The sequence below is a fragment of the Sebastes fasciatus genome, chromosome 14 (assembly GCF_043250625.1).
Source record: "Sebastes fasciatus isolate fSebFas1 chromosome 14, fSebFas1.pri, whole genome shotgun sequence".
Lineage (NCBI taxonomy): Eukaryota > Metazoa > Chordata > Actinopteri > Perciformes > Sebastidae > Sebastes > Sebastes fasciatus.
The window spans coordinates 13517318-13529470 of NC_133808.1; the positions used below are offsets into that span (position 1 = coordinate 13517318).

At 40.5% G+C, this 12153-nt stretch overlaps 1 protein-coding gene across 5 annotated transcripts in view; it reads right to left on the reverse strand.

Annotated features, from left to right (window-relative positions):
- col4a2 (collagen, type IV, alpha 2) overlaps nucleotides 1-12153 on the reverse strand; it is a 71868-nt gene that overhangs the window by 35033 nt on the left and 24682 nt on the right. The gene's annotated exons all lie outside the window — the stretch shown is intronic.

The following is a 12153-nucleotide window of genomic DNA, read 5'->3' on the forward strand; positions in this document are numbered from 1 at the left end:
AAGCAAAGTAAAATCTTATCCTTGCACTTAAATTGAAGCTTTATTGACATTACAGAGCTGTCCGCCAACATCTGTTATGAACCGCCGTAGTGTCCAGTGTTTGCGTACTGTAATATTTCACCGGAAAGAGTATGCAATTTGCGTACTATTGGTTTTGGAGATACTGAAAAATCTCACATACTGTTTTAGCGTACTAAATAGCATGTTAGTATGGAATTTCGGACACAACCTAAGGCTATTTTCGGGCTCTATGAGGCTATACTTCATGGCAGTACTTTGAGCTAAATGCTCACATCAGCATGCTAAGATGCTTTCAATGGCATGCTGATGTTTAGCAGCAGCTAACATTCACCATCTTAGTTTAGTTTGATAGCATGGCAACATTTACGAATTAGCACTAAACACAAAGTATAGCTTTTTTGCAGGTAGGTGGTAACACACCTCCAGCGAGGCTAAAAAAATTATCAATAGATTAATTGATAATGAAAATAATTGTTAGTTGCAGCCATGAATAGCTTGATATACTGTATACAGTACTTTTACAAGGTGCTTTACAAATGTTTAAAACAAATAAAACAACATGCAGCAATGGGAAAAAACAAGTCTGGAAAATTAGATTTATAGTCAAATACCCAGCTGTGATCTTGGCCCTGATTGAAATGAATGGTAGCCAGTCACATTAGTGTCAGGGATACCCATGTAATCCTCAAGGTTTCTGCATTCACCGACCCATCCAGCTGGCCCAGCCCACAGTCCAATTTTGCCAGCCTGGAAAAGTTTTTTATTTTCCCACATGGGGATGCAACGCCCACAGCTATCCCAGCTACAGTGCACATTCCTGGTTAGTTTGCAAGGGAGCAAATCGGGGCAAAGGTCTAAGTGTGTATTTGGTTAACTGACTTATCTAATGGCTTCTCAGATGACCATCTTGGGTATACATGTAAATTACATTAAGCTGATATTCCTATTTTCAGGGAAAAGATTAAAAAGTCTGCACTGAAAACATGTGGTTCTAAGAAAAGTGGAATAAATATGAAAGGACTTAGAGGAAATCTTATTGTTTCCTCAGCAGCCGGCCCCCGATGTAGGTTTCACAACAAGGCCTGATGGGGAACACATGGCTTTGCTGTGGTGACCCACAACTCTGGTCACATTTTTCCTACGGCCCCGAGGAACCTCTTTGTCGACCATAACGTTTCCTGACTGCTGTCTGCAAACCAAATGCACACATCCCAGAGGACGTGCAGCGTTAACACCTTATTTACTCAACTTTATTGTGAGAATACAGAGTAGACAGATTTGATTGATGCGGAATACATGGCGTGTGTCTGTGTGTGTTTTTCAAGGAGACGCAGAGGGAGATGGATCGAGCTGGAAACAGAAGGTGTCCACAGGAGAATAAAGACGAAAAAAGTTTCAGAAATGGGGGGAAGCTTGTTATGGGACATGACGTTGCCGTATTTCTCAGCGATCGGAGCTAAAGTATGCTTAACCTTAGAGTCCCATGAGGCAACAATCTCCCAGCCACAACATGAAATAGTATATCTCAGGCTTATTCTGCTCATCTTGATCTTGTTTGGCCTCGTTATACACTCAACGCCATGTGTTTGGCTGATGATAACACAGTCAGGTCACAGATGGTAACACAAGGCCATCGTCTACTGCCTTAACACACACACAAGGTCACACAGATACTGACTGACTGTACTGTCAGTAGCAAAGTGTAACTAATCTCTTTCCAACTGTAAGATGGATAAGGTGATGATGACAACATCAAGGTCATTGAATGACATTCTGGGAGATATTACGACAAAATCAAAATTATACATATTATACTTATAGACACACATATCAGTCCAATCACTTGACGGTTCTCTAAGCCCCCCTCTTTCGCCTCTCAATCTCTGCATTCTCGCACAGCACATATAAAGATTTCAATTTTAACTTGAAATTCTTAGTAATTTTTGAAACAATAGGTCCTCAATTTCAGACAAAGGCAGCTAAAAGCAGCTTCTCATTTCTAACCATTACTAATACCAACTGTTGCTGCTTTTATCAGCTGACACTAGCTAGCTATTTAAGCTAATGTTAACTCTTTCAGTCTCCGATTAATTACAATGATTCCAGATGACTTGTTTTAAAAAGTCAACACTGTAAAAGTTGTCTTAAATATGCACGTGAGTCAGTCATGATATCATTCTAAAAGACTGAGGCTAAAGCTGCATGTCTCAAGCCGAAAAGTCAGCATCCTCACTAGAAGAAATAAAGAAACAGCATTGTTCTTCTCGATTATACCCCCGAACGGACGCGTACACGGACAGCTGCGGACAGCTGCGGACAGGTAGTAGATAGCTACGCTACCACTTGTAGTGTAGTGGCTGTGCAGACAGGTCCGCATAGTCACAACAAATTGCCGGTACGCGGACGTTAGGACTGCACAATTAATCAAAAGTTTCTTGAAATCTTAATATGGCCTACTGCAACTTTTAAATCGCAGGATTTGAAATACCTGCAATATTTGTTAAAGGTGAAATGTGTGCCAAAATACAATTTTAAATTAAATATTGTCATGCTGCAGAGATATCCTTATCATATTCTACAGACTTAAGAAAACATCTTTGTTCGGTACGCAAAAATTACACCATAATCATTTTAATTTGTTTTTCAATGAAATTGAGAATAATGATGGAAAATTATCTTTCCCTCTAATATCGCAAATTATATCGCAAAAGCAATATCAGTCAAAATAATAGCAATTAAATATTTTTTCAAATTCAGCCCTAGCGAACGTCCGCACAGAGTCTACGCGTGGACGCTCTGATGACAAAATCTTCATCACATGGACCCTAGCGAACACTCGTCGACTCGCAAAGTTTAACTTCGGCTTTAGTGCAAAGCTAGTTAATCCTACAATAGTAATATAAGTAGGCTATAAGAAAAAATGCAGCATCAGGCTCTTATTTCATTCTAACATAACCCTGTCTGGCTAGCTTAAATGCTTGTAAGACATGGTTTACATTTATGCTTTATTGTTCATATTTTCAAACAATTATGGTTCACTTTCAACAAGAAAATGTTTTTAGAATAAGGACTAACTGTGTTTGATGAACATATTGCTAACTCAGGTAACATGGCTGGGGTTGCTGGAGTGTAAAGTTCCCTAAATCCAATAAAGAGCAGGACAGAGCTGCTATCTCAGCGGGGGAATACTACACAGTGTTTAATGTAACCTGTAAACCCACAAAATGTAGTTAGCTAATGAAATGCTTCTTGGCATGGGAAGTAACGCTGGGTTAAATTCCTGCAGTAAACTGGACATGCTATTGATGGCAGTTTGCATGAAAGCAGACAAACACACAGTTTTATCCACTTTTTTCTTGTGTTTTTGGTTTTGGAAAGCCTACATAAAAAGACACGACACTCCAAACTCTTTAGATATGGAGTTTCGCTCCTGCTACAGTATCATGTGCACATCGACATGTGGAGGAATCCAAAGCTGGACAGGCCTGCTGTGCATAGTTACGGTTGCTAAGCTATGATTGGATAATTGCTGTTTGAGGGAAGAGTTCAGAGACGGGTCAATATTCTCTTTCATTACTACTTTATAATTACTACATCTTTAATAAAAGAATACACCCATGTGTGTGTGTTCTCCCATGTTTGTGTATATATGTGTGTATAATGGTGCGTGTGTGTCTTAAAAAGAGATGCTCCTTTGTCCACACCAACAATAGTCCTCTTGTTCCTGAAACGGCACCCATCATCTTAAAATGTGAGAGTGAGCCACTTTTATAGGCCCTTGAAGCCGGACCACAGCTGGGTGAAGGACGGTGGGTCAAACTTGGCTTTGAAAGAAACGGAAAAAAAGAGAAAATAGACGAGGAAAATAATTTCTTTTGATTGTAGAGGCCGACGAAGAAGCCATTGGAGATGTGATCTTGTGATGTTCATTTTATAAATTACAGGGAACATTTTTGTGTCTGAGAGCTGTGCTGTATGTGTCTGTCATCTTGTTTGTTGTCCTTCAAGTGAGGTTATTAGTGAAGATATTTTTCTCAGGAGTTGGGGGAGACCAAAACAGAGCTAAAAGAAGAGTAAATATTGGATTTACATTCAGTAGGTGAACAGAAACTTGGCTGTAAATAAATGTTAATGTTGCACTACGTCTGTTGGATGGGTTAATAGGCAACGGTTTGCAAACATGTTAAAAATAACAACTTTCCAATATGTCAATGTTGAACAGTTTTTTTTTTTCATTTTAAAAGGTACAATGTGTACGATCTGGCGGCATCTAGCGGTGAGGTTGCAGATTGCAACCAACTGAAACTTCTCCTGGTTGCCAAGCGTGTAGGAGAACAGTGGCCGACGTAAAACTGTGAAAACGGGAATGGCCCTATCTAGAGCCAGTGTTTGTTTTTTTCCGTTCTGGGCTACTGTAGAAACATGGCAGCCGGCTGCGGGAAGAGGATCCGCTCAATATGTAGATATAAACGTCTCATTCTAAGGTAACGAAAACACGATTCTTATTTTCAGGTGATTATACACTAAAGAAAACATACTTATTCATATTATATTCTAATTTCTGCCAATATATTCCCCTAAATGCTACACACTGTTCCTCTAAAGTACTAGAGCCAAAGCCAAAAAAGGTGTTTTGGTTATTATTGTGCATTTGATTCTTTACTCTGTGTTTAATAAACAGGTCGGAGTCAAAGAGGAGCACAGAAAACACACAAACCACATGAGGAATGTGTGGAGATTTAACAGGCTATTTAAGAGTTTGTGTTTCTGCCAGGCATGACTTCGAAGCCTCACTAATATTTAACAGGTTCACAGAGTGTCTGAGATATCTTTAAAATCATCGACCCATATCAACAGCTACCGATGCCATTTCTTTCCCGCTTTTGCCTGATACATCCACAGACAGCTGGTTACTGTCTGTTTGTCTAAGCATCTACCCAGATATTTCCAACCACTCCACAACTTTAAAGCTAGAGTGCAGAACTTTTGTCTCCCCCCTGTGGCAGTGAGAGTAGTTACCATATGGGAGAGACCACAGCGACGGAGTAGCAGCTAGGAGTATGGCAGACAATCCTAAGAAAAGTTTCTGGATTGGATGTTCTAAATAAAAAAGGAACTCAGAGGAAGGATTAACATAAAAAAATGAGCTCGAGAAGACTTGAAGAAGGCGTCCTTGGGGGCGGGAGAGATGCAGCGAGCTCACCTGCTGGCATACCTGCGCCAGCGTGGGAAAGTCGCCGCAGACACCAGATCCCACAACGCCGGTATATTGCGAAATACAGAGAGCTTTCCCTGGCGGGAGCTCATTTGGCAAGGGCTTGAATGTAACGGACATTCATTTAGAAGTGTCCCGCACTCCAGCTTTCGCTTTCACACAGGACAAAAGCCAGTCTGTGATCCCCACTGAATTCCTCTACCCAACAATCTTAGTAAAAGAAAATCCTCCCGTCGAAGAGTTTTAGTGATAGCAGCAGGTTTTTGCTTCCCTCCCCTCCCTTCCACTCACACACACATTTTTTCATAATCGCTCAACAGTTGGTAGTTCTTCCCTTATAGGGCCTGTTAAGGTCAGGGTCAGGGGAGAGGGACTACAGGGATGGATGAGGCTCCTGATTGCAGGTTTGGATTGCAGAATGAAACCTGCCATTACGCATCATATCTTCTGCTGATATGTGAAGCTACAACAGGCCCCTAATACAAACCGACATGCTGTCAGTGCCACTAAATCAGTTCACTAATTTATCTCTCCTCCGCTACTCCCAGACTTTTAGTTTCTAAGAGGAAAGTTGAATCCTGTTTGATCCAAGTTACTGATGGAAATGCAGCTCTAATCACAGGAGTTCAACCTGATTTAAAGGGGACCTATTGTGACCTTTTGTGCTTTTTCCCTTTCCTTTAATGCGTCATTTAGTTTTTTGTGCATGTAAAAGGTCTTCAAAGTTACAAAGCCCAAAGTCCACGCCAAAGGGAATTACTCTCACCACAGAAACACTGCTCCTGAACTGCCTGAAACACCTCGCTTGGAATCCTGCCTTTTCTTCTGTAACGTGTTGATTTCACCAAGTAACACAGTGTGCCTAGCAGCTAGTTTGGCATGCCCTCAAACAAAGCTAGTTTTAGCGGAGTGGAGTTTGAAGAGTTTGGTTCGGTTGACCAATCATAATAGTGGGCCAGCTGACCAATCAGAGAAGGCTTTTCGGGAGGTGGGCAGGAGCTCAAACAGAGCGTTTCAGACAGAGGGTGAAAAGATGTGTTGCAGCACAGTCGGTATGAGAAAAGTAAATAGTTTTTTGAACATTAAAGCATGTAAACAACCCCAAATACAAGTATGCACCTGTCAAATAAGCATGATAGGTCCCCTTTAAGTTCAAGGGTTAGAAAGAGTTTATTTTATGCACACAATAGTGCATATTGAGACAGTTTTCAGGACAAAATGTCTGGTTTACATGCATCACTACTACCAGATAAAAATATGCATCTCCAAGACAAAAAAAAAAGTTTTCAGGGACAAAGAAAACCATTTTTGCTTCACCATAAATGTCATGCATTTGTGAGTTTTATGATGAGCTTTGAAAAGGTTTTATATGCCGAGGGGTTGTAAAATGTCCTCAAGGCCTAGAGGTCATGAACCTCCAAACAAAGCCAGTACCTGAAAGCCATCAGTACAGGGCTTCCACCCTTCGGTGAAAATATATTCAATGGGGTCTTTGATCTTTTCCGAACCTACAGCATTCCTCTCTGCGCCGTCATCCTGTCCCTGAGCAGACAGGAAAGTCCATGACAGCCATGGGTACCGGACTCAGAGTGTAGGTATATGGACTTGTTTTCATGGAACAAGGAGATCTCTGCCATTTATAGCTGCAGCCAAACACACAGACGATCTTGTTCCCACAAAAACAGAGCGCGTCTATATTAAAAAAAGATCGGGGGACTGTCATTGTGCTCAGCTTCCTGTTCTACATCATCTGTGACTGCTTTTCCCATGGTGGAAAGGACGGCATCTCTCCATCTGCATAGTGTCTATAATCGTCACCCCACCATGTCATCGGTCTCTCTCTGTTTCCTTCTGGATGTTTCTTTATCTCTCCATGCCGGCTGTATTGGATGACGAGAGACAGTGAGCTCATGCAGACGGACGCTACTGTTCTCTAAGCCGAGGTTTCTTTTTCTCTATTAAACCCGGCGCCACTCCCCGTTTCTCAGAACCGAAGACGGAAAGACACAGCACAAAAGAGAGCATTGATCTGCTAAACATGTTTTCTGGTGAGGACGCAGGGTGCCTTGTGCTCAGTTTCTCATGCTGCCCTAGCTTTTCATGCTTTAGAGACGACAAGCTGCTGTTTTACAACACCACTTACTGTAACTGGCAGGTCTTGGGATTATTATCCCTTTATTTGACCACACTTTACTTTCTTCATAGAGATGCCAACTCCATTGTGAGATTGTGCCCATACCTTGTGAACTACATTAGATGCTTTATGTTCCTAATTTATTTTCTCGTTACTCCATTTTGGGGCTGCTTGTTTTCCTTTTTATGACCGATCTCAGGAGTACAATCATCTAATGATGCAAAAGAACAATGATGACTTTTGGAAGTGTGCTGTGGGGAGCTTGATATTTTTTCTGCCCGCCTGTTATGCGCTCTCTGTCAAGGGGCGTGGGTGGTGAGGCTGGAGAGTCAGCTTGCCAAATCTCTGTTCCCCACCCAAAGCAGAAATCTCATAAAATTAATATATTCATTCCCCACCAAACAATCTGTTTCATTCTTTCACTTTCTCTCTCTCTCACGCTCTATGTGTCTGTCTCTCGTCTGGATTTATTTCCATCTTCACACTCAACGTCTCTAATGCTGCATAAAAATAAAGCATGGGAATTCCAGCAGTCATTCATGAAGTACCTCATATGACCCTCTTTCCACAGAAACATAATGCATTTCCCCTTTCTTCCTGCATTGCTCACATCTTATGTTTTTTTATGTTGAATGAGAAAAACAATTAGGTATATGTTCTTTAAACCTGCATTAACTGATTTTTTGGCCACTTGGGGGCAGCGCAAAAAGCTGTAAACACAATATTGACATATTATCACCTTTTTAAGTTGTCATGGCGACAGTGTTAGCAAACAATTGCCCTCACCCATCCTACAGACATAGAGCAACATAGTATTTATTTACAGTCAAGTGTCTCTTCACCTAATGAATGCAATATTCTAGGGGCTGCAACTAACGAGTTTTTTCATTACCTGCCGATTATTTTCTAGATTAATTGAGTAATTGTTTGGTCTATAAAATGTGAATGAAAATATCCATCCCAGTTTCTCAAAGTCCAAGTTGATGTCTTAAAATGTCTTGTTTCATCCAAAACCCAAAGATATTCCGTTTAATATGATATAAAGCAGAGAAAAGCTGCTTTTTCTGCTATTTTTGCATGAAAAATTACTTTAACGATAATCAGTTATCAAAATAGTTGGCTATTATTTATCTGTCAATCGATTAAACGTTTAGGCAACTAATCGTTGCAGCTCTACAATATTTCCTCTCCTTTAAGCTCTGTTTTGGTCTCCACCAACTCCTGTGGGAAATATCTGTCTCTTTAGTTGCTAAAATCCTCCACTATGTTCACCAGCTAGTCACTAACTTTGTCTGTCTGCTGTTTGGTGTTGAGCAGTGAGTTTTTAGAGTTTTTTTGCGGAAAACGGCTGCTTGCTATAGACGAAAATCACGCTGATGAGAGAGTGACCCAAAACACAAAAGTTGCATGCCACAAAAAAACAACAATGGGCGGAAAATGCTATGGTAAAAAAAAAAGATTGGACATAGTGATGATGAAACTCAAATAAAAGAATCCCACGAGCACGTAGAGCAGCCACACCAAGATGTTGACATGACTACAGCCACCATTTACCCATTAACAACCATCTCCTAATCGCCACAGCTGTTTCAGGTCTCAGCCAATCCAGACAGCTGCGAAGGATCAGTTTGACCCATTCAGTGAAGCGCTCATTGCCATGACTCTCCTCGGGGGAAAGATTTGGACGGAGTGGAGATAGACGTAAAGCTAGAGACACCAGAGGGAGGAACACATCTGTGAGAATCCATCTTGGTTTCCATTGTATTCACAAACAAGTGCAGTTGGGTAATGCATATAAGGGGAAAATCTTAGTTGGATCAGTCATGTCCAAGACACTTAGGCCTTGGGAAATTTACGGCATAAATATGTACGCAATGAGTCAGAGACAACAAGTGACAGACAAAAACAAAGGAGAATTTATGTCGGGGCTTCTTGGAAAGTAGAATCGTATCTTTCCATAGTAAATGGTTTAAGAGCCAAATCATTGTGTGCGAGAAATGTTTTCCCACTTCATCTTTCGCAGACCAGATGTGTAAAGGACGTATGACTTGTATGTCTTTACTTTCTCTTGTATTCATAGACAATGTGCAACTAAGAGAAAGGTGGTCTGATCATCCTGTCATCAGACTTTTGCATCCTTCAGATGTGGAATGTGGAACTTCCTCTTTAGCCCTCCTCACAGGGTTTCCTGTATCCACAGAGAGCGTGCAGGTCAAAGATCAGACCTACTGTAAAGTTGCTCTGGTAAATTCTCAGTGCATGCCAAAGTACAGTTGTTAGACCATTCCTTTCTTCACCTGTGTATTTTTTTAAGATTGCCTCCCACAGGAGCTGCTCTTTACTGGTAGACGGGGAGTTTTATACGAGTCCATTTCAGTCCTTGAGTTTACCACATCACACTGCTGAACTGAGACATTTATAGCTCCTATGAGCTCTCTGTTAAAAAATAAATGAAACTAAGGAAACTGGCCAGTTTATAGTTTTGTCTTTATAACACACAGAAGGTAGCATACCTTTAACCTATAGTTTACAAATATATATGATGTATCTGATGATGATATATATAGTATTTTCACTCATATTTTCTGTGCAAATGCTTTTTTACACAACCATGTCATTACTAAATAGGCGTACACAGCACAGGACTGTGACACCAGAGACCAGGTCCACATCCAGAGTCCCGTCTGTGTTTAGGTTTAGGCAACAAAAGCACTTTGGTTAAGGTTGGGGAAAGATTGTGGTTTCAATCAAATGTTATAAACACGTTTCTTAAGTCACTGCAGACTTTTTCACTATTAAATCAGACTATAATTTTTTCCTAACATTAGTCAAGTGCTGCCAGTGCCTAAACATAACCACAAAAAACACAACAATGCTGTAGTCACTAGAAGCGGATATTGTATTGCAAGATTGAATATTTTGGTGGAAAACTAATGAAATACGTTGTAAGTTAACATATTACTGAGGTGTTTAATATAATTTTTGCAACTTTCCAGATATGTTAATTAATTTATAATTAATCAATCATTTCCTAATTATGTTAATAGAAAATGTAATCCAGTCAGCTTTATGTTTCCTTCAAAATTGCTGTTGCAAATTAGTTGTATTGTATATAAACGTAATTTCTAGGAGAAAGAATTGTTTTAAAAAGAGGTTGTCATGGTGGCCTTATTGACAGCAGGTCAGTTGACTAAAGATCATTTTATATGACATAATGCCTTAATTTCTGTCCCTGAGCAGGCACTATGTGCAGACATTCGCAAAAATTAGGTTTGGGCAAACATAAAGTAGCATATGTGCATACGTAACCTTCCCATGTCTAGTTGGAGTACTGTCACATTCACTAAACGACAACGGACAGGAAATGACAAATACGGATATCGAAACACATTTCAGACCTTGGGAACAAATCTAATAAATAACATGAAAATAAATGAAAAACTACACCTTCAAACAGTTAAAACTACTCCAATTCTTCTCCAGATGTTCTTCCCTGCTCAGCCAACGGGCACAGCACAGTACTACAGGCATGCTTACTGTGTAGCTAAGATTTTGGAGGTGTTTATGTCGGCTCCTCTACAAGCCTGTGTAAGATTAGTCAGAAACCACTTCTCTGTGTCCATATGCAAAGCATGTTTCATCCTTGAAAAGAAGTACTTTGCCAAACAGATGAAACCCTGTTTGTTTTCCCTCCTAAACACGTCTGGCCAGTTGTTGTGGAGAGTAGGCGTTAACTGTCTGATTCTGAAAGTTACTAAACTTTACAGATGTGGAACCGCCGGTGCAACGATCAGAAAGCTATCTGATGATCTGGGCAGCACGTGTCTGAAGCATAAAGCAGCCGTTAGTCATGCAGAACCCCAGTCACTCACTCTAAGCTTGTTATCTCAATATGTTTAGTCTATGTCTGTCTATTGAGTCTTCAGGCAAACCCCTGGTCCCTCTCCCTTCTTTCTGTCTTTCATTCCTCTCCCTAATGGGTCTCCCACACTCCAGACACTTCAACCTCCTCTTTTAGGGGGTTAATGGTGCGAATTTTATCACTTAAACTGTACGAACGTGTGATAAGTATTTCTAACTAATGAGTTTCAGCAGCACAGTCTTCCATATGGCTGAATGCCCATGACAGACTCATACATTCACATGCTCCAACATATTTACATTGCATTGTTGTGATACTTTAATTTCATACAAGAAGACTTCAGGCCATGATCACACATGATGCTGCTATGGGCTTTGTTGGTAGTTAACCTGAGGTAACAAAGGGTATAAATAAAATAAATGGATTTTTACTGTCAACAAATCCCATGAAAAGATCCAAAACTAACATTGCGTAAGTTACTCCCTCTAAATACTTTCAGACTTCCCAACAGTCAGTGTCCACAAGCCCGTTGGATCCAACAGAAACATGTAAATGTTAAAAAACGGGTCACAAACCAACTCGCTCTCCCCTCGGCATCTGATACTGACACACAGAGGCACCCTTTAGCGTCTGTATGAGACGCACCATGCTTTCAACTAACTCCAATATAAACCCATCTATGTCATTATTAGACATCAGACGTAGTTGAAATAGCCATAAAATCATAGGGCGGGTGGGAATTGGAGGTTGAATGGAACAAACAAACAAGATTTTCACCCAGGAGACTGCTGTTCCTGCCCCGTGTGAAACCAAGTCGACGTTGACTTATTAACCTAACTTCACTTTTGTTACTTCTGTATTTAACTAACGCCAGTTTCGTAAGAAGCATACTTATTTTACGTAACAAACATGCAGTAGTTA